Source organism: Equus quagga, chromosome 5, assembly GCF_021613505.1.
Source record: "Equus quagga isolate Etosha38 chromosome 5, UCLA_HA_Equagga_1.0, whole genome shotgun sequence".
Lineage (NCBI taxonomy): Eukaryota > Metazoa > Chordata > Mammalia > Perissodactyla > Equidae > Equus > Equus quagga.
The window spans coordinates 130,229,448-130,248,831 of record NC_060271.1 but is presented as its reverse complement, the minus strand read 5'-3'; the positions used below and the strand labels follow the sequence as shown (position 1 = coordinate 130,248,831).

Below are 19,384 nucleotides of genomic sequence, written 5' to 3'. Positions count from 1 at the left end.
CTTTATTAAAAGTGGCTCCTTTTTGATGTTGGGTTTCAGGGAGAGAAATTAACTTTTGGAATGACTTTCTTATACCAGAGGGTAGGCTAACTGTGGCTCATGGATCGAGTCCTCTCAGCTGCCTGGTTTTTCTTGGTCTTTTTTTTAATGATCCATGAGGTAAGAGGGTTTTTAAATTTTTAAAAGCTTATATAAATACTTGCATAATAGAATAGCATCGGTTTTGCCTCTTGGCTGGCAAAGCCTAAAATATTTACTTCTGGGCTTTTAAGAAAAAGTGTGCTGACCCCTGTTCTATAGGATTTTATTTGCTTGATAAAATATAAGCTGTCAAAATGTAAGGGGAAATAAAACGAGGGGCATTTCTTACCGTGGTTATTGGTTGAGGAATTACAGTAACTAACCTAAACCATAGAGTGAACCTATTGGTTAATGTTAACTCAACATAGTCCTTCTGTACATGTTTTCACAGGAGTGGTGGAAAAATGGGCTATGCCCTGGAAACACAAAGGCAGTTTCAAGAAAATTCATTGCAATTGTGTTTGTAATCATGAAAAACTGGATCAACTCAGATGTCCTTCAACAGAAGAATGTCTATATAAATTGTGCCATATTCACACAATTCGGATACCATTTAGCAGTTAAAATGAATAAAGTAGAGCTACGTGCATGATTAGATGGATCTTACAACATAGAATTGAGTAAAACAAGATAAACTGACTGGGTTACAGAATTAAACATAGAGGATGATAACACAGAACGTTGTAAAACTGGAAAAAATGCCATACCATGTTCATGAACACATGCATATGTAGTAATAGAATAAAAACAGGGATGGGATGTTTTAGAAGAGTGGGTGGGGGATGGGGCAGGAAGAATTGGGATCAGGGAGGGCTGTCTAGGGGCTTTAACTACATTGTGATATTTATTTCTTAGGGGAACATGAAGCCAGAACGGCAAGATGTTAGGATTGGCTGGTCCTGGGGCACACAGGGGCTCATCAGGATACTCTCCTCAGTTTAGCGTCTGTTTGAAATATTTCATAACAAGAAAAGGAAAATGATGGTGCTGCCAATCAGAGTTCAGGAGATCTGCGGAGAGTCATGCAGGCAACATTTGTATTGAGGACCTGTCATGTGCTGCCACTTGCTGGGGGCTGTACCCTCATTCCTTCATTTAAGGCCAAGCTCAGTGAACTTGACTGTCTCCTCATCCTCAAGGACACTGACTGTTAGGCCCAAGGCCTCACTGGGGGTCGTGGGGGTGAGTGGCAGGAGGGTACAGGGCTGGTCGCCTGATTCTGGTTCTGTGCCTCACAGGCTCCAGAAATGACAGGGGCCTGTCTTTTGCTTAAAAAAAGAAAGAAAGAAATCTTGAGTTTCATGCCTCGGGCCCTGTGTTCCTAGCTCCGGGCTGCCTCTGTGCCAGCCTCCGGCGAGGTCTGCAAAGACTTATTAGAGGTTTGCTCATTTGTTCCTTGCTTCCTTCACTCCCTCTTCTGACTAGGGGTCCGGGAATTGGTCGAGTTCCAACCGCAGGTGCTCATCTTCCTTCTCCTCTTCTGGCCTTAGGCAGGCCCCCTTGCCGACCTTTGTGGTTGGGGACTCCGTGCCCCCAGCCCGCGCTGTCCGAGAGAGTGGGCTGCGGGGCGCCCAGGACAGCGCCTCGGGCACGGGGCAGACGCGGCGCTCGGGAGGGCCCCGCCGGGGCAGCCGCGGTGGGGGTCCTGGGGCCCTTGGAGGGGAGTCGTAGGGAGGCCTGGGCTGCGTTCCTCCCGCCTCACAGACCTGCCTTGTCCTCTCTGGGCGCCTGGGTCCCAAGAGGCAAAATGACCTGTGTCGTCCGAGGGTTCTCCAACTTCTGTCCAGCCTCCCTCACCCGCTAAGGCCCCTGTGGCCGGAGGGGCTCCAGCTGTGGCCCCGTGGGAAGGTCGGGGGAGTGTGCCCAGGGCGGGCCGGGGGCCGCTGCGGAGAGGAGCCCCTCGCCGGGAACCGAGAAGAAAGCGACCTTTCCGGAGCGCAGGCGGCGCCCCTCGCCGGGTGCGGGGCGTCGGGTGCGGCATCCTTGCCGCCTTCGGGATGTTAACAGGAGCGCAGGGCAGGCTAGGGGCTAGCTGCTGACCCGCAACCCGCCGCCCCGGGGCGCCGGGCCGGGCAGCGGGGGGGCACCGCGTCCTCGGCCGGGACGAGGCGGGCCAGGGGAGCACTGGGGCGCGTCCGGGCGGGAGGGCGCGGGGCCGGGCAGGGGTGGGGGCACCGCGTCCTCGGCCGGGACGAGGCGGGCCCCGGGAGCACTGGGGCGCACGGGAGCGGACTGGGGCGCGCCGGGGCGGGAGGGCGCGGGGCCCGACTGCGGCCCGCCTCCCCCTCCCCTCGCCGACGCCGCCGGGTCCGGGCCCCGCGCCCTCCCCGATCCTGTCCCAGCCCAGGTCCCCGGGCGGCTGAGCCCCCCGCCCGTCCTTCCTCGGCGGTCGGCCCGAAGACCCGGAGAAGCGGAGTCCGGGGGCGGCCAGTGTCAGGGGTCGAGGCCTCGCTCCGCAGATCCGGGCTTTGCCGCGCGCCCCGCGCCGGGCCGGGCTCCGGAGCTGGGGGTGTGCCCGCCGCCCCGGCCCGGCTGGCCCTCCGACGGCGGCGGCGCACCGGCGCGGGGAGCGCGGCGGAAGGACAAAGGGCCGAGGTAGGAGCGGGGCGCGGCGGGGCCGCCGGGGCGGGGGGCGCGGGGCTGCGCCGGGCGGGCTCGGCTGAGCGGGCGGCCGGCTCCGGAGGGGCCCGGGCTGGGACCTCGCGCCCCGCTCGGCCCCGCGGGCAAGGGGAGCCGGGAGGGACGCGCGCGGGCGGACGGGGCACTCTCCGGGCCGGACCCGCGACGGAGGTGGGGAAGTTTCTGGGTTCAGACCCCAGGGCGTGTGGGGACGTGGGTGCAGCTGCCTCGTGTGCGTGCGTGCATGTGTGTGTGTGAGTGTGAGAGAGAGGCAGAGAGAGAGAGAGAGAGAGAGCGCGCGCGTCAGAGTTAGAGCGCGTGCTGAGCGCCTGGCGCATGGTGAGCGCTCCATAGGTGAGAGCTTTTAAAAATGACAATGACGGTAATAATGACTAGTTTCAGGCAGTGTGTGCGTGCATGTGTGTCTATGTCTAAGTGTTTAGAAAAGCGGGAGCCGGAGGTGGCAGCCACAACTCCCCAGCTCTTGGGACAAGGGAGAAAATGGGGCTTCTTTCCAGAACGGCCCTGGGACCGTCTCCAGGGGGCTCCTACACTTGGAGAGGCTGGTTCAGCGGAGGTGGGGGCTTAGTAACTGGATCCCAGTTTTGGGCCTTGGGAACAAAGGCTGCTTCCCTGAAGTCCAAGAAGGTGCGTGTGTGTGTGTGTGTGTGTGTGTGTGTGTGTGGCCGCCAGGGCGCCAGGCCGGGGTGGAGGCTGGGACGACCCGCCATTCATGGAAAAGGATGCTGGGCCATTTTGCTGTCAAGTCTCTTTTGATCCCCGGTCGTGAGGACCAGCAGAAAAGAGGAACTACTTAATTTGTGTACTGAAGCTTTCCTTTAATAAACTTTCATTGTAGAGGTAGGTGTTATTTCAGGGCTTGAAAGGTTTTTTAGTATCTCTTTAAAACAATAAAAGTGTAAATTTAACTTGAGTACAAACTTTTATTCCCAGTGAGAGCATTTCAGTTTCTGCAATTAACACTGGGTGTTGGACGTGGGGGAGGGGGACGTCTGGGTGGGAGGGGGCTTCTGAGCTTGATCTTGTATGAATGTTGTCGTGGTGTCGCCTGGTTTGCAGCGCTTTATAGGAAAATGTTGTTGGAAGCTTTAAAGGCCAGTTAGAATCCCACCTTTAACTATCTTCTTAGAATGTCTTAAATCTCTGGGCAGATTTGAAGAATTCTTGATAACCAACCCCCATTGCTTCCAGAGCATGGTCTTTGGGCTTGCTTAGAAAAGTTTGTTTCTAGGAGACAAAAGCCAAATTTAAAATGTGAAACAATTAAATGAAACACAGGCAAGGACACGTTTTTACAAGTCTTTTAATGAGATCTGGTTCATTTTAAGTTTGCAATGCGGTCTGTGACATTTTCCGTTTACCCAGTGCAGAGGATGCGGTGGTCTGCTGTTCATTCTGGAACAAATTTTCCTTAAGGAGTAAAAAGTAAGCTCAGGTTGAAACTGAAATTCCATCCTGGGCTTTCTTTTTATTGCAGAGGGTTTAAATGGTTTATTTGTGTTTTAAAATGTTTTTAATTAGTGAAAATAGCCATTTGGACCAATACCTGTGATCTTTGTTGGGTGGGTAATTTGAAGCTACACTTTACATGTATGTGTCTTTGTCTTGTCATTTTTAGTAGGAGAATTTATATTCTCATAGAGCCTGTCTAAAGCTTTCTGTGCTTGGTATGAAAGTGATCACTCGTTCATTTAGGAAGCAGTTTACTGAACTCCTTCAGCATTGTGGACGTTCATTCAAGTGCTACCATTTTACTTAATGGTGGAAACCCCCTTCTCAAGACAATGTGTCCAGTTTGCGGATTCAACATTTGAATTATTTAGAGATTCCAGCGTTTTCAGAGGCTGTCTCAAAGTAGAGCTAAAATAAGGTTAAAAATCAGAAGAAGACAGCCTGTAACTGAGAGAGAGAGGGCGGGCCCCACGCCCAGGCAAAGTCATCAGAACTGAGAGGGACCAGGACGTTGAAACGAAGGCTGTGGTGTGGACACTTTGTGCATTAAGTGGAGCTTGTGTTTAATAATCGCACATTCCTGTCGAGCTTGCTTCAGTGGTTCTGTTCCAGACCTGGAAAGGAAGCCTCCAGGGCGTTTGTGGGGGCAAGTGACCATTAGGGCTGGCTGAGGGCAGCTCATGGACCCTGGCCTGGCCGTTCCTGAGGGCCCATGGCCGGCTAATCCCTTCATAAAGATTCCAGGCAGTTAATCTTCTCAGCTCATATACTGCTTAATGGGCACTCCTGGCTGTTTGGTTCAGTTTCTGGATATACAGATAAATTGTAGTACTTTAAAGCAAATTGCATTTAAAAAAACAGGATGGGGAAGGCTATTGTAAAAGTAATATTTGTGACATAAAATTTAAGAATATATAGAAGACAAAAAAATCAGAAATCTATGATCCAGATAGTTACTGTTAACACTTGGGTGTATTTTTTTCTTATATTAAAACTAAATTTTATATGCTTCTAAACATTGGTCAAAATTACATATTATTTATGTCATTTTGTATCTTTTTTCATATAAAAGTTATATTATGAATATTACCTATCATTATTTCTTTGATAATGCCATTTTAAATAACAATTTTATATTCTAGTCTATGAATAAATTATACATTAACTATTTCTCTAGCAGATTCTTGGGTTTTTCCTGTTATTTGTACTTTTGATGTTCTTTCCATTTGGAGAAAACATCCTTATCGATGGTAATACACATTTCTAAACTCGACTGCTCTTAGAAAGTGGCAAAAGAAACCCTTTAACTTCAGGGACGTAAAGTGGAAAAGGATGCAGTCCTGGTTCAGTCTTCTTAATCTCTTAGCTTACTCTTAACTGTCTCGTATACCATTTATTAGTTCCTGTAACACAATGATTTGTGTTTTATTTACCACCCCCCACCCCCCAAATTACGGGCTTCTTGAGGACAGACATTTTATGTCTTGATTTTGTCTGAATCCTTCTAGTGCCCAGCCAAGGTGTGGCATGTCACAGATGTGTAAAATATTCTTTTAGGAGGAGTATATTTCAGGGGCTATGTGGGAAACCCAAGTCCTCTCAGAGCTGGGCAGTAACGAGTCTTGATCCCACTGATTCCCATTACCTTTTTGCTTATGGAAAACTTCAAACATCTGCAAAAGTAGAAAGATAGTATAATGAACTTCTTTGTGATCGTCATCTAGTTGCAACAATTGTCAACATCTTGTGAATTTTGTTTCCATCTCCTCCCTTCTCACACTGCGACCCTACTGGATTACTTTGAAGCAAATCCAAGATGTTATAGTGTGTCCTACCCCTGTGTCTTTTTTACGATGAATTTACCTCAAAGTCCAATGAGAAGGGCCTGTCTTTGGGGGGCTCAGCAGAAGTTGGGTTTGCCAGGAAGCTGGGTAACAGAAAGGCCAGTGTCCTGAGAGGAACCTGCCTAACTTGTCCTGTTTTGACCTTGAGAGGGTTGCTCCTCCTCTCTGGCCAGGTTCTCCTCTGTCACCTGAGGAGCTTGACCTCGGTAATCTATAAGCTTCCTTTCAACTTTGTTCAAGCTAAGGTCTGCCTTTTACTCTAGTGTGATATTCCTCAAATTGCAGGCCCTGGACCAGCAACTTCAGTATCATCAGGAAACTTGTACGAAATGCAGATTCTCAGGCCCCTACCTAGACCTACTCAAAAACTCTGGGGGTGGTGGCCAGCAACCTGCGGTTTAACAAGCCCTCCAGGTGATTCTGATGAGTGGCCAGGCTTGGGATGCACTGATCTGTGAAGGTAGTCAAGAGGTCTATAAGTCCTTAAAAAACCAGAAACAAAACCTCCTGGAAATTGTGCATTTCCCTGTCCTCCAGCTCGGAAGGTCAGTCCAATATCAAACTTCGTCCCTTTGTGTGGAACAATAGTAACTGGGGAGTAACTGTGGAAGCTTTTTGGTCAGGAACTCTGATTGACAGTTACATGCTCTTGACTCAGAAAGATTTGGGAATGAAATTATTAGATAAAATTTTTCTGAACTGGAGTGTATGTAGGCAACTTTCCTTTAAAAAAACGTTGAGAACCACTTCCTGTGACACACCACATTTGTAACTACACATTTATTTCTTTGATGTCTTTTCTCCCCCCCCATCCATGGTAAGTGCTGTGAAGGATCGAGTCTCCTATGCTCCCCGTGTGCCCCGGCATCCAGCACACTGCTGGTCCATAGCAGGTGCTCAGTAAATATTTGAGGAATGAATGAGCCTTTGTTCTTTAGGGAACTTACAGAACTCTGAATAGACAGCCAAGCCTAATACTGGTAGGAACAATTAGAGAACACTTAAGGGTTCTGCTTTGAGGTCTTGACTCCAAATGTAGGAGAATTTGAGCCAAAGGTCAGTTAGTTTCATGTCTGTCAAATAAAATATCTGTTATGCACTTAGCAATGTCTTAGACTCTGGGGAGAAGTGTGGAGGGCAGTACAAGAGAAGAGTAAAACAAAGGGCTCGTGCACATAAGAGTATTTCATTGATTCATATCTACTCATTCCACTGCTTTTAGATGCAAGATTTAGCTGAATAATAATTATTATTATAGCCACAATCCTTGGGCAACTACCATGTAAAAATATTCTACACAAATCACATGAATATCTGTTCCCTGATAGGAACTAATCAGTAAGTTTTGCGTTTCTATATGTAACAAAATGAATTTAAAACCCATTGAAATTTTCATTTGTAAAAATTTAAAACAGGCTTAGAAAGTTGTTTCCAAAATTTAAAAATCTGCAGACGTGATGATCTGTAAAGGTAGTATGTGTTTTAGCAACAAAATCTCATCATTTATTTAATACATAAATACTTACTGAGTACGTACTATGTGCCAATACTAGTCTAAGTGCTGGAGATACAGCAGTGAACCAAACAGACAATTCCTGCTCTTATTTAGTTTATGTCCTGGCGATAGCATGCCAGTGCACCTCTGTGCTGTCATTGATTGTCGTTATCCATCCTTGTCTGCATAGAAAATATGGTAAAGATTCTATTATCCAAGATCACAATCTGGCCACATATAGCTGTGATATGTTTCAATCCAGGGAGAGCAGGTGGACAGCTGTGAGTGTTCTGAGCCGTGGGACCCCCTCGGGTGTAGGATGCCCTCTGTTTCCTCATTATCCCTCTCCTGTCATATGTGACACGTGCACCCAGAGGGGGTGCCAAGGTCAGTTCATTACCAAGGGTTAATGTGCTTATGACTTTTAAAGTAAGGGATATGTAACAATGAGGATCCAATATTGCCTTCTTGCATCCCCCATGTGAGCTCGGGCTGCCGTAAGAAAATACTATAGACGGGGGGGCTTAAAAAACGGAAATTTATTTCTCACAGTTCTGGAGGCTGGATGTCCAAGATCAAGGCTCTAACCGATTTTGTTTCTGGTGAGAGCTCTCTTTCTGGCTTGCCAGATGGCTGCCTTCTTGCTGTGTCCTCACATGGCCATTCCCCTGTGTGCACCCTGGGAGAGAGAAAGAGAGCCTTCTGCTGTCTCTTCTAATAAGGACGCCAACCCTATTGGATCAGGCCCCCACCCTATGACTTCACTTAACCTTAATTACCTCTTTATAGGCTCTGTCTCCAAATATAGCCACACTGGGGGTTAGGGCTTCAACATAAAAATTTTGGGGGGGACACAAGCCTTTAGTCCATAACACACACTGAAGGTTGCCCCCTGAGATGAGGACACTCGGTTTGGGAGCCTGCAGGTAGCGAGTTGGTTTGCAAGAGCACACAGGGGCTCCCGGTACTGGTTTGGGGGGCTTCAAAGAAGAGTAGGACTCTTCTTCCCATAGTGGGTAAGGCTGGAGCACACACAGGTGACACCTATGTTGTCAGTGATCTTTTTGTGCCTGGTGTGGGGACCGAGTGTGTACACACCCGGGTACCGGCCCGGAGCAGCGCATGACGAGGTTCTTACCTGTAGCTTTTTCTTGGTTGTTGGTGGACAGTTTTGGATGGGAAACAGAACATAAAAATTGCTAGGAAAGCAAGTACTTCTGGATTGGGGCAATAGGTGAATTCCCTGCCACCCTAGTAAGATCTGCCACCATTATTCATACAATCCTTAAATGAAGTGGTTTATTTGGATGTTGAAGACACTCACACAGACTACCCTTTAAAAAACGATTATGATTCATGGTCTGTGCTTCTGGCTTGACAAAAGATTCTCTTCATTCCTTGTGCCTCTGCTTCATGCCGGACATTCTTGTCTTCTGTGAGACCTGAATGTGGCTCAATTTGGGAGTCATGTATCGCAAGAGCCCATTTGGGCCTGGGATTTACGAGGGCCTCCTTGTTCTCTAGATTTCATCATCCCCCCTGTGTTAGGTTGAGAAGCTATCACAGAACTGGTCAGCTGCAAAACTGGGACCAGACCCTCAGACTCTATGTCCTAGGTGATGACGGATGATCCGTGTGGGCTTCTGTGCATCTCTCTCCGTCCAGCATTCACTCTGAAGGTGGCTATGGAGCTGCCCATCCTACTGCATTGCTCTCTCAGTTTTGTCACACAAGGGTGATCCTGCAGGTCATGGGTTAGGAGTAAAATGGAAGTCCAAAGGGAAAATCTAGGCACTGATTGTGCAGCTAATGCTGGCACCTATAGTAAGATTAAAAAATTAAATACCATTCCATTACTTGAAAGCATTTAAATAACAGAAACAGGGTCCTGCAAAGTTATCTTCGTTATGGGCTCCAACGAGTTTGGTTGTATTATCAAATTGTGAGAGTTTCACAAAGTTTTCATTTTAATAGTATAAACTGGTTCAATTGTGACAGGAATATAACTTCGCAGTTACTTAGTTAGATCCATGGGAGTAAATTGTAGTCACTGTGGAATTCAGGCTGTCAGATTGAGTAGAACCCAGTGTTCCATTTAGTGATTACAAGTTGGCCAGAATTGATGGGAACCAACGATTACGTGGCTGCTCTGGGCCGGGTTCTGGGTTGGGTTGTGTATGTGTTATCTTGTTCAGTCCTTACAATTCCCCTAGGAAGTGTAGGTGTTATGATTCCCATTTTGTATGTAGGGAAACCAAATCACAGAGAGATTCAGTAACTTGTTCAAGGTCATACAGCGTTAAGATGCTGTAACAGGTTTTGAACCCACATCTGTCTGACCAAAAAGCTCTGCGACTGTGAAGCCAAATCTTAGCATCAAAAAAAGTCTGTGTCCATTGTTCTATTAACTTTCCAAACTTTCATCTATTTCAGGTTAATTTCTCCATGGACTTCTCATTTGCATGCCATTCAGTCTCCCCTTCTCTTGAGCCCTGAGCTGGTCAGAGTAACAGCTGAGTCTCAGGATAAGCATTCTGCTTTTTTCTTCTCTAATCATCTCCCCCATTTCTTTCCGAGAACCTGCATTTTCTTGCTGGCTATTATGGGGGATTATCCTAAAAATCTTTTGGCCCTCTCTTTTACTAAGATGTATTTGTTGGTTTTGCCTAGAGAATTAGGCATTCTGATTTCTGTAGCTCCAAGAGAGATGCTTTGCCTGACTACATCCAGGATGCTAGCTTGACTTTACCTTCATCTTCTAATCACAACCTTGCTCCTGTTTATTCATGGCTCTTTACGGCATCTTTGTGAATTGAGCAGAGGAGAGAGGTTCCTGGTTGAACAGAAAGCCAGAATTGCTGTAAGCTGACATCTCTGAAGGTTAAATTTTCTTCTTAAAATGTTAGTTTGAGAGCAAATTCAGTCAGTTTACTTGATCAATAAATGCACATTAAATGCTTACTCTGTGCCAGGTATTGCATTAGGTGTGGTGAGGGACACACAGGTGGTGCGAGCCGTGGACTCTTGTCCTCAAGGGGCAGTTTATAAACTATAGAGATAGAAAGTATTGCTGCTATCCTTACTGATGGCTGCAGACATGGTAAAACTTTAGAAAAAAGAGAATTTGGGCTGGTATGTTTGGACTTAGGGGAAATGAATCTGGTTGAGAAAAGATGAGAGAAGAAATGAGCAGTTAGTGACTTTATCATAAGCTTGAGGACTTTACATATGCCACCTCACTTAATCCTTGCTTGGTAGAGTATTAAACCCATTGTAAAGATGAGGAAATGGAGGTGCAGAAAAACCAGTGGACTTGCTCAAGGTTCTGTGGGCAGCAAATGGTGGGGAACCCATTTTTGTCTGAATGCAAAGCGGGAGTAGGGGCTGGATAGAGCCAGGCTGAGAAGATGGGCTCCTGGGGATAGTCTGGTCTGAGGGTACTCCCAACACTAAAACCATTTTCCCTGGCTTCTCATCATGTAGATTCCTGAGACTGTGGAGTTGTAAGATGTCTTCTGGTTCCTCTGGTTTGGTCCACGGATCAGCTGTGTCAGCATTACGTAGGAAGTTGTTAGAAATGTAAATTCTTGGGTCCTTCTCAGACCTTATGTATCAGAAGCCCTGGTGACCCTGTGTTTTCAAAAGCCCTCCAGGTGAGTCTTATACGTGCTAAAGGTTGAGAAGCTCTGCTCTGAAGGTGCTCCAGAACTGCACTGGCCACAGGTCCGTGGAAGGGATCTTTGGTCTAGAAATCTGGAGTCCATTCCTGACACAGCAGCTGACTTCTGGTTTCCTTAGTCGGCCTTGTCTTTAGATGATAATAATACTACATCTGTTTAAATGGGGGTGATCTGAGTGTGAAGCTAAAGGGAGTGTAGTTAAGAGCTGGTTGTTGGGAGCCACGCAGGCCTGACTGTATTTGGACAAGCTACCTCATCTTCTCTAGGTCTGTTTCTTCATCTGTAAAATGGGGACGATAATAATAGATATCTCACAGGGTGGTGGTGAGAATTCAGTGTGTTACATATCAGGTGCTTAGAACTTTGTCTGCTGTGTAGAAAGAGCCCCCACACTTGTGATTGTTATTATTATTGCATTATCACCCCCAGCCTGTCTTTGGGCCTGGCCTTCGAGGTGCTTTCCAAAAGTTGTGTTCAGTTTCCACTGTCATCCACACCTCTTGCTCAGTTTCTGTGGTGATTGCACTGGGTCGTTGACCTCTTGGGAAGAGGGTTCCCCCATGTGACAGCGACTGGTCTGCATGCATGAAGCGTTGGACCTGTAACATCGTCTGCTGGTCTCCACCTCCTTTTCTTTAGAGACGTTGCTCATAAGCTGTGTTCTTTGAGCATCGTGGCTGCGAAGAAGATTGGTGGTTTTGACGACTGGCTGCTGTCATTTGCTGAGCCCCTACTTTGTGCCAGCATTTTACATCATCCCTAAGCCTCACCACAGCCTCAGAACTTAGGGACTAGGACACATTCTACAGATGTGTAAACTGAAGCCCAGACATTTCCCTGCTGGGCAGAACCATATGAAATTTCTATTTTTGTAGATCAAAATGGTATAATATTGACAATTTCATATGGTTTAATCCAAAACTTTTATCGTATCGCATAATTGTTTTTCACAAACTTAAAAAAAATGTTCTGAAGGGGATGTTCTTATTTCTTCTAACCAAAATATTACTCAAAAGGACACACTAAAAAAAATGGGCTCAGGCGCTCCTCCAAGCACTTCATGCTATAACTCACTCAGTCTTCCCACCGCCTTGTAGGGTAGGTACATTTTACAGAGGGGGAAACTGAGGCACAGGGGAGTTAAGTAGCTTGTCCAAGACCACATACCCAGGAAGTGGCAGAAACAGAATTTGGACACAAAAAGCAGCCAGGGCCCAGAGGCTGAGCTCTTGGCCTCGTGTACATTAGCCTCCTGGGTCTCGGTTCGGATTAGGTTCTTTTTCTCGAGGAAGCAGGATTTGGGGTGTTGTGGAATTTGCGCGAGTGGAGAATGGAAGGGCCCTGGCCTCCCTGAGCACCCCCATGACCCTGTGCTCAGTGCCCTGCACACCCTTTCAGCGAAGTGCCACGGCAGCCCTGTGCCGCATGCACTGATGGCCCCATTTTATAGGTGAGGGAGCCTGACTCTGAGAGGTCACGGAAGTTCCAGCCTGGGAAGCAGCACAGCTGGATGGCAGGCCTCACTGGGTCTGACTGCAGAGCTGTCTGTCCTCATCCCGGGTGCTTCTTTCCTCTCCTCTCACTCCTCCTACGGCTGAGTTGCTGCTGTGATTGTCCTCAGAATCCAGTTTCCTCCCAGAAACCCGGCCTCCTGCTTTCACTCTGTTGAGACCAGGCACCGGCTACTGCGCGCTGCTCTCAGCTCACAGGGACGCAGATGCCTCTCGGATCGGGGCTAGGGTCGCCAGTGGGGTCTTCTTTCAATGATTTGATTACCGTGGAAGGGAACAAAAATGCCTTGTTGGGATTTTAACGCCCTCGGTTTATATTTATCTGAGGTCGTTTACGTGGGTGAAAAGGAACAGGCTGAGCCTTGGCCCTTGGATGCTCCCTTCTAATCCCCATTAATGTTGTATAAAGCTTGCAAATTCCCGGAGAGATTTCCCATGTGGAGACTATGGCAAAGAGCAGCAATGTATCTTCCACAGCACTATCACCACACTGGAATGTCTGATGACAAAGCAAGGGGTCCAGACAAGAGCATTCTCTACTGCTCAGGAAGTGTAGTGCAGAAGGCAAGTTGCTAGCAAGAAGAGTCTCTTTTAAAAGATGCTGATCCATGGGATGTATGTATGTATGTATGTATTTATTTATTTTTGGTGAGGAAGATTGTGCCTGAGCTAACATCTGTGCCAGTCTTCCTCTATTTTGTATGTGGGATGCACCCACAGCATTCCATAAGGGCGATAAGGGTGTTAATCTGTGCCTGGGATTCGAACCCATGAACACCGGGCCGCCAAAGCTGAGCACATGAGCTTAACAACTATACCACTGGGCTGACCTCTATATTATTTATTTTTAATTAAGATTTTAATTTTGAGATAATTATAGATTCACATGCGGTTGTAAGAAATAATACGGAGCTCTCATGTATCCTCTTCTCAGTTTCTCCCAATAGTAACATCTTGCAAAACTGTGGTACAATGTCACACAACACTGATACAGTCAAGATACAGAATTGTGCCACCACCCAAGGATCCCTCACGTTGCTCTTTCAGAGCCCCGATTGCTTCCCTCCCACTCCTGGCCTCCCCCATCCCTGACCCCTTGAAATAACTGATTTGTTCTCTAGTTCTATAATTTTGTCAATTCAAGAATGTTAGATAAATAGAATTATGCAGTATGTGATCTCTTGAGATTGGCCTTTTTTTTTTTTTTTTTAGCATAATTCCCTGGAGATTGATCCAAGTTGTTTTGAGTATCAATAGTTCATTCCTTTTTATTGTTGAGTAGTATTCCAAGCTAGGGATGTACCACAGTTTAACCATTAACCTGTTGAAGGATATCTGAGTTGTTTCCAGTTTTGAGCTATTCTGGATAAAGCTAGTATTAACATTTGTGTACAGGTTCTTGTGTAAACATAAGTTTTAATTTCTGTGGGGTAAATATCCGAGAGTATGATTGCTGTCTTATGGTAGCTGCATGTTTAGTTTTGTAAAACACTGTGAAATAGTTTTCCAGAGTAGCTGTACCATTTTACATTCCCACCATTAACGTATGAGGATCCAGTTTTTCCACATCATCAACAGTTGGTGTTGTCACTATTTTGTATTTTAGCCATGCTGATGGGTGTGTAGTGATATCTTACTGAGGTTTCACTTTGTACTTTTCTATTGGCTAATGATGCTGAACATTTTTTCATGGCGTGTTTGCCATCTGTTTATCCTTTTCGGAAAAATGTCTCTTCATATCCTTCGCCAATTTTGTAATGTGATTTTTTTTTAACTGTTTAAAGAGTTAAAAAAATATTTTTGCTACTAGTCCTTTGTTGGATATGTGGTTTGCAAATATTCTCTTCCATTCTGTAGCTTTTTTCATCTTCTCGACAGCGTTTTTTGCAGAGCAAAACTTTTAAATTTTGCTTAAGTCCTAGTGTATCAACTTCTCATTTTAAGGATTGTGCTTTTGGTGTCAAATCTAAAAATTCTTTGCCTAGCCCTAGATTAGAAGATTTTCAACTGTATTTTTTTGGTAAAAGTTTTATCTTTAACGCGTAGGTCTGTGATCCATTTTGAGCTGATTTCTGTGTAAGGTATGAAGGTTTAGGTCAAGGTTCATTTCTCTGCCTGTGGCTATCCTATTGTTCCACTACCATTTGTTGAAAAGGCTATCTGTCCTCCATTGAATTGCTTTTGCATTGATTTCTTTTAAGATTTTAAGAATTGGTGCTTTTTATTATCAAGTCAATGTTGGGCCACAAAAGTGCCTGAAGTTTACACAATAAATTTGAGATGCTCTTATAGATAATTTGGGCTTTAAGAGTTCCCTAAGGACAGTTCAGCTTAGGGACACCCTAGGTGGGGACTTGATGGCAGTTGCGTGGGGTGTGAGTCAGAGGATTCTGGGTAGGTGGTGGGAGGCGGAGTTCTGGTGGAGTTTTGCTGCTGCTGTGCAGCTGGCAGCCTTCCTTTCCAGGGAGGGATGGTGACACAGAGTGTCCTGGGTCAGTCTGGGGCACACTGACCTGCAGGGTGGCATTGACCTTGTAGTTGGCATGGGCATGGCCGGGTTAGGCTCCCCCTCGTCTCCTCTGTCAGCTGCAGCCCTGCCTGATCTCTGATTTCAGCTGCCAGCTCCTTTGAGGTTACCCCCCTGCACCCTCCCATGTGACTTCCCCCAGCTGGCTGTTTAAAAGCCTGTATATAGAACACGGAGAACTCAAGTGCAATTTCAGAAGTGTGGGTTTACATTTTCCAAATTATTGGTATTATTTTAAACTTTTATCTTGCACAAACATGTTTATAGGAGAAAAAATAGAAAGCATAGTTAAAATTTACCTGTGATTGCCGTACCCTGAGATAATCCCTGTAAACACAAAATTATTCACTTTGGAAGGAAGATTGTCCTTTTTGCTCATTTCTTTCAAAAAGTCCACTCTTACTCCCACTGGGCCATGAAGACCCAAAACTCATTTGGAAAAAATAAAAAAAGAGGTTGTTCTCTCATTGGCTGAATCTGGAGAGGGGTTTTGACCCTGCTGACCGTGCCTGTGCAGGAGTGCAGAGGTCAGCGCCAGGAAACGCAGCAGGACCGAAAGGTGGTGGCCGGAAGGCCAGCTGCGGCCAGTACAGGGAGAATGATCTTTTGTTTCCACTGCTCGGCTCTCCGGGATGATGGCTAAGGACATCAAAGATGTATCTAAACACTGTTATCTGGCCCTGCTCTTTGTGCCGACTGTGTAAGGGGTCTCCCCACAGGAGACCCTGGAGAGCAGAGCCCCAGGCTTCTATCATGTTATTAATTCCAGGCAAGAGCTGATGAATAGAAAGTGTGAGCCATGTACATCAGTCTCTCTGTTTTGTTCTGAGGAATATTTATTTATTTACTTATCTGATGGAAAGATTATAAAGCATTTTCTTCAAATTTCACACGTTTATATGTGCTAATTGTAGAAAACGTGTGAAACACAGAAAAATACGTCTATAATTCCTCCACATAGAAATAACTATTGTTACTATTTGGGTAAATTCTTCTTGTCTTTTTAAAGTACGTATATAATATAAATTTTACAAAAACTCCTATTGTACTGTCCATACAACCTCCCTGAGTGTGCTAGGACCCTTTAACTCTGTCAAATTTTGGTATCTGCAGAGTATTCTGGAATATATCCTGTTTACATAATTTCTTTACATTTTAGAACTGTTGCTTTAAAAAAATTAAAATAGTATTCTTGCCTTTTCTGTTAGTAAATAATTCTTGTAGCAACTAAACATTGTGTATAAAAAATATAAAAGTTGCTTGAAGGAACTTTTCAAAAGTATCATTCAAGTAACAGATTGTTACTTGATTAGTTAAACGGTTCCAGCTGCTTAGAAAAGGGGCCCACTGAGACTCAGTTTTGAGAGCTAACAGTGCGTGCTTGACATCTTACAGAAGAGAATGCATACTGCTGAGCCTGACCACACCGGGCGCCTCTGTGGGAGAAAGTCTGTGTAAGGGGGACAGAAGATAGGTCCCTGGTGCATTTTCCTAGGCCAGCTTTTGGTGAAGAAACAAAGAAGAAAGCAGAGAGAGCACTGGCAAACTACAGTTTGATTCAGTGTTAGCCTGAGATGTAAGACGATGGAACAGCTCATGAGATACCGTTTCGCTCCCCATTTTCAGCTGTGACAGGACGTGGCTGGGATGCAGGGCTCGGGTTTGAGGTCCCGCCTGAGTCTTAGATCACTTGGTAACGGGCTCTGTCTTTGTGCGTGACCACTCGCACTATCACCACATGTTTTCCTCTGACTCCCCCGCTGCTTGCGCTGCTCCCTAAAGGCGGGAACCAGGGCTCCGTCATCCAGCACCCGTGGGACCCGAGCAGGGTGCTGCAGCCTCCTCGAACTGGCCAGTGAACGGGTTCGATTTCTTCGTGAAGGGACGCTCTTTAATTCAGCGGTGTCCCCTATGGCCTTTGCGTTTACTCATTTATGCCCTAAGCGCTTTTGAGTGAATTGCCGCAGTGGTGGTGGGGAGCTGCCAGGCGAGAGGGTGTGACTGAGAGAAGAGCATCGTCTTTCCATGATGGTGTACAAAGTATTTTAGACACTTTTCCTGTTTCTCTCTCACTTACTTTGACCCAGTTCATTAAAGAAGGAAGGTACTTTTAGATTCTATTTTGTATTATAATTTTTAGGAAGATAATTTTGAGATGTGTCCAACTACCAACACAAGTGAAGTGCCTACTTCCTGCCAGGTTTGCTTTGTTTTATTTTCAGGAACCATACTCTTAGGGTTCCCTTTTTGAAAATTTATTTATTTGTTTATTTTGCTGAGGAAGATTGGCCCTGAGCTAACATCTGCTGCCAATCTTCCTCTTTTTTTTTTATTAAGATTATGATAGTTTACAACCTTGTGAAATTTCAGTTGTACATTATTGTTAGTCATGTTGTGGGTACACCACTTCACCCTTTGTGCCCTCCCCCCACCCCCACCCCTTTCCCCTGGTAACCACCAATCAGTTCTCCTTGTCTATATGTTAACTTCCACCTGTGAGTGGAGTCATATAGAGTTCATCTTTCTCTGTCTGGCTTATTTCGCTTAACATAATACCCTCAAGGTCCATCCATGTTGATGTGAATGGGACGATTTTGTCCTTTTTTATGGCTGAGTAGTATTCCATTGTGTATATATACCATATCTTCTTTATCCAATCATCAGTTGCTGGGCACTTAGGTTAGTTCCACGTCTTGGCTATTGTGAATAATGCTGCGATGAACATAGGGGTGCATGGGACTCTTGGAATTGCTGATTTCAGGTTCTTAGGATAGATACCCAGTAGTGGGATGGCTGGGTCATAAGGTATTTCTGTTTTTAACTTATTGAGAAATCTCCATACTGTTTTCCATAGTGGCTGCACCAGTTTGCATTCCCACCAACAGTGTATGAGGGTTCCTTTTTCTCCACAACCTCTCCAACATTTGTCACTCTTGGTTTTGGATATTTTTGCCAATCTAACGGGTGTAAGGTGATATCTTAGTGTAGTTTTGATTTGCATTTCCCTAATGATTAGTGATGATGAGCATCTTTTCATGTGTCTGTTGGCCATCCTTATATCTTCTTTGGAGAAATGTCTGTTCCTGTCCTCTGCCCATTTTTTGATCGGGTTGTTTGATTTTTTGTTGTTGAGCTGTGTGAGTTCTTTATATATTATGGAGATTAACCCTTTGTTGGATAAGTAGCTTGTAAATATTTTTTCCCAATTAGTGGGCTGTTTTTTTGTTTCAATCCTGTTTTCCCTTGCCTTGAAGAAGCTCTTTAGTCTGATGAAGTCCCATTTGTTTATTCTTTCTATTGTTTTCCTCATCTGAGGGGTTATGGTGTCCGAAAAGATTCTTTTGAAACTGATGTCAGAGTGTACTGCCTATATTCTCTTCTAGAAGACTTATTGTTTCAGGCCTAATCTTTAGGTGTTTGATCCATTTTGAGTTTATTTTGGTGAATGGTGAGAAAGAATGGTCGATTTTCATTCTTTTACATGTGGCTGTCCAGTTTTCCCAGCACCATTTGTCGAAGAGACTTTCTTTTCTCCATTGTAGGCCCTCCGCTCCTTTTTCGAAGATTAGCTGTCCAATCTTCCTCTTTTTTTGCTTAAGGAAGATTGTCCCTGGGCTAACATGTGTACCAGTCTTCATCTATTTTGTATGTGGGTCACCGCCACAGCACGGTTCATGAGTAGAGCAGGTCCATGCCTAGGATCTGAACCCGAGAACCTGGGTGGCTGAAGCAGAGGGCGCGAGCTTAACCATTGTGCCACTAGGTGGCTCTTTTGATTTATGTTAGGGCTGAACTGATTTTTTGCTTATTAGGTCCTGGATTTCATTTTAAGTTTACAGAACCAGTACAATTTGGGGCCTTCCCGAGTTCATCTATTTGCTCCTTTAATAGTTTATCCCAATAAAGGCAATGATTACAAATATGATGAAAATATTTACTGACCACAAACATTGTACAGGTCCTTCATCTGTATCTGCATCTACGTCATGTATTATTTTATCTGCAGCACTTCCCACGCTGAAGGCACATAGGAGGTTGAATGAATACGTAATTTAATTACTGTAACAAGATCATGAGGTAAGTTTTATTGTCTCCATTCCACAGCTGAGGAACAGAGGCTGTGAAAGCCTCAACGACAAGGTCATGCAGCTCAG

General features: G+C 45.5%; 1 protein-coding gene across 3 annotated transcripts in view; it reads left to right on the top strand.

Annotated features, from left to right (window-relative positions):
* The first annotated feature begins 3,298 nt into the window (after nucleotides 1-3,298).
* Nucleotides 3,299-19,384, top strand: part of GREB1 (growth regulating estrogen receptor binding 1) — a 144,538-nt gene continuing 128,452 nt past the window's right edge. For 2 of the 3 annotated variants that reach the window (XM_046660291.1, XM_046660289.1), the window contains exon 1: nucleotides 3,299-3,348. The gene's annotated coding sequence lies outside the window, so the exon portion shown is untranslated. Of the gene's footprint in view, nucleotides 3,349-11,036; nucleotides 11,166-19,384 lie in introns of those variants that run through there. The other variant, XM_046660290.1, reaches the window with a different exon arrangement.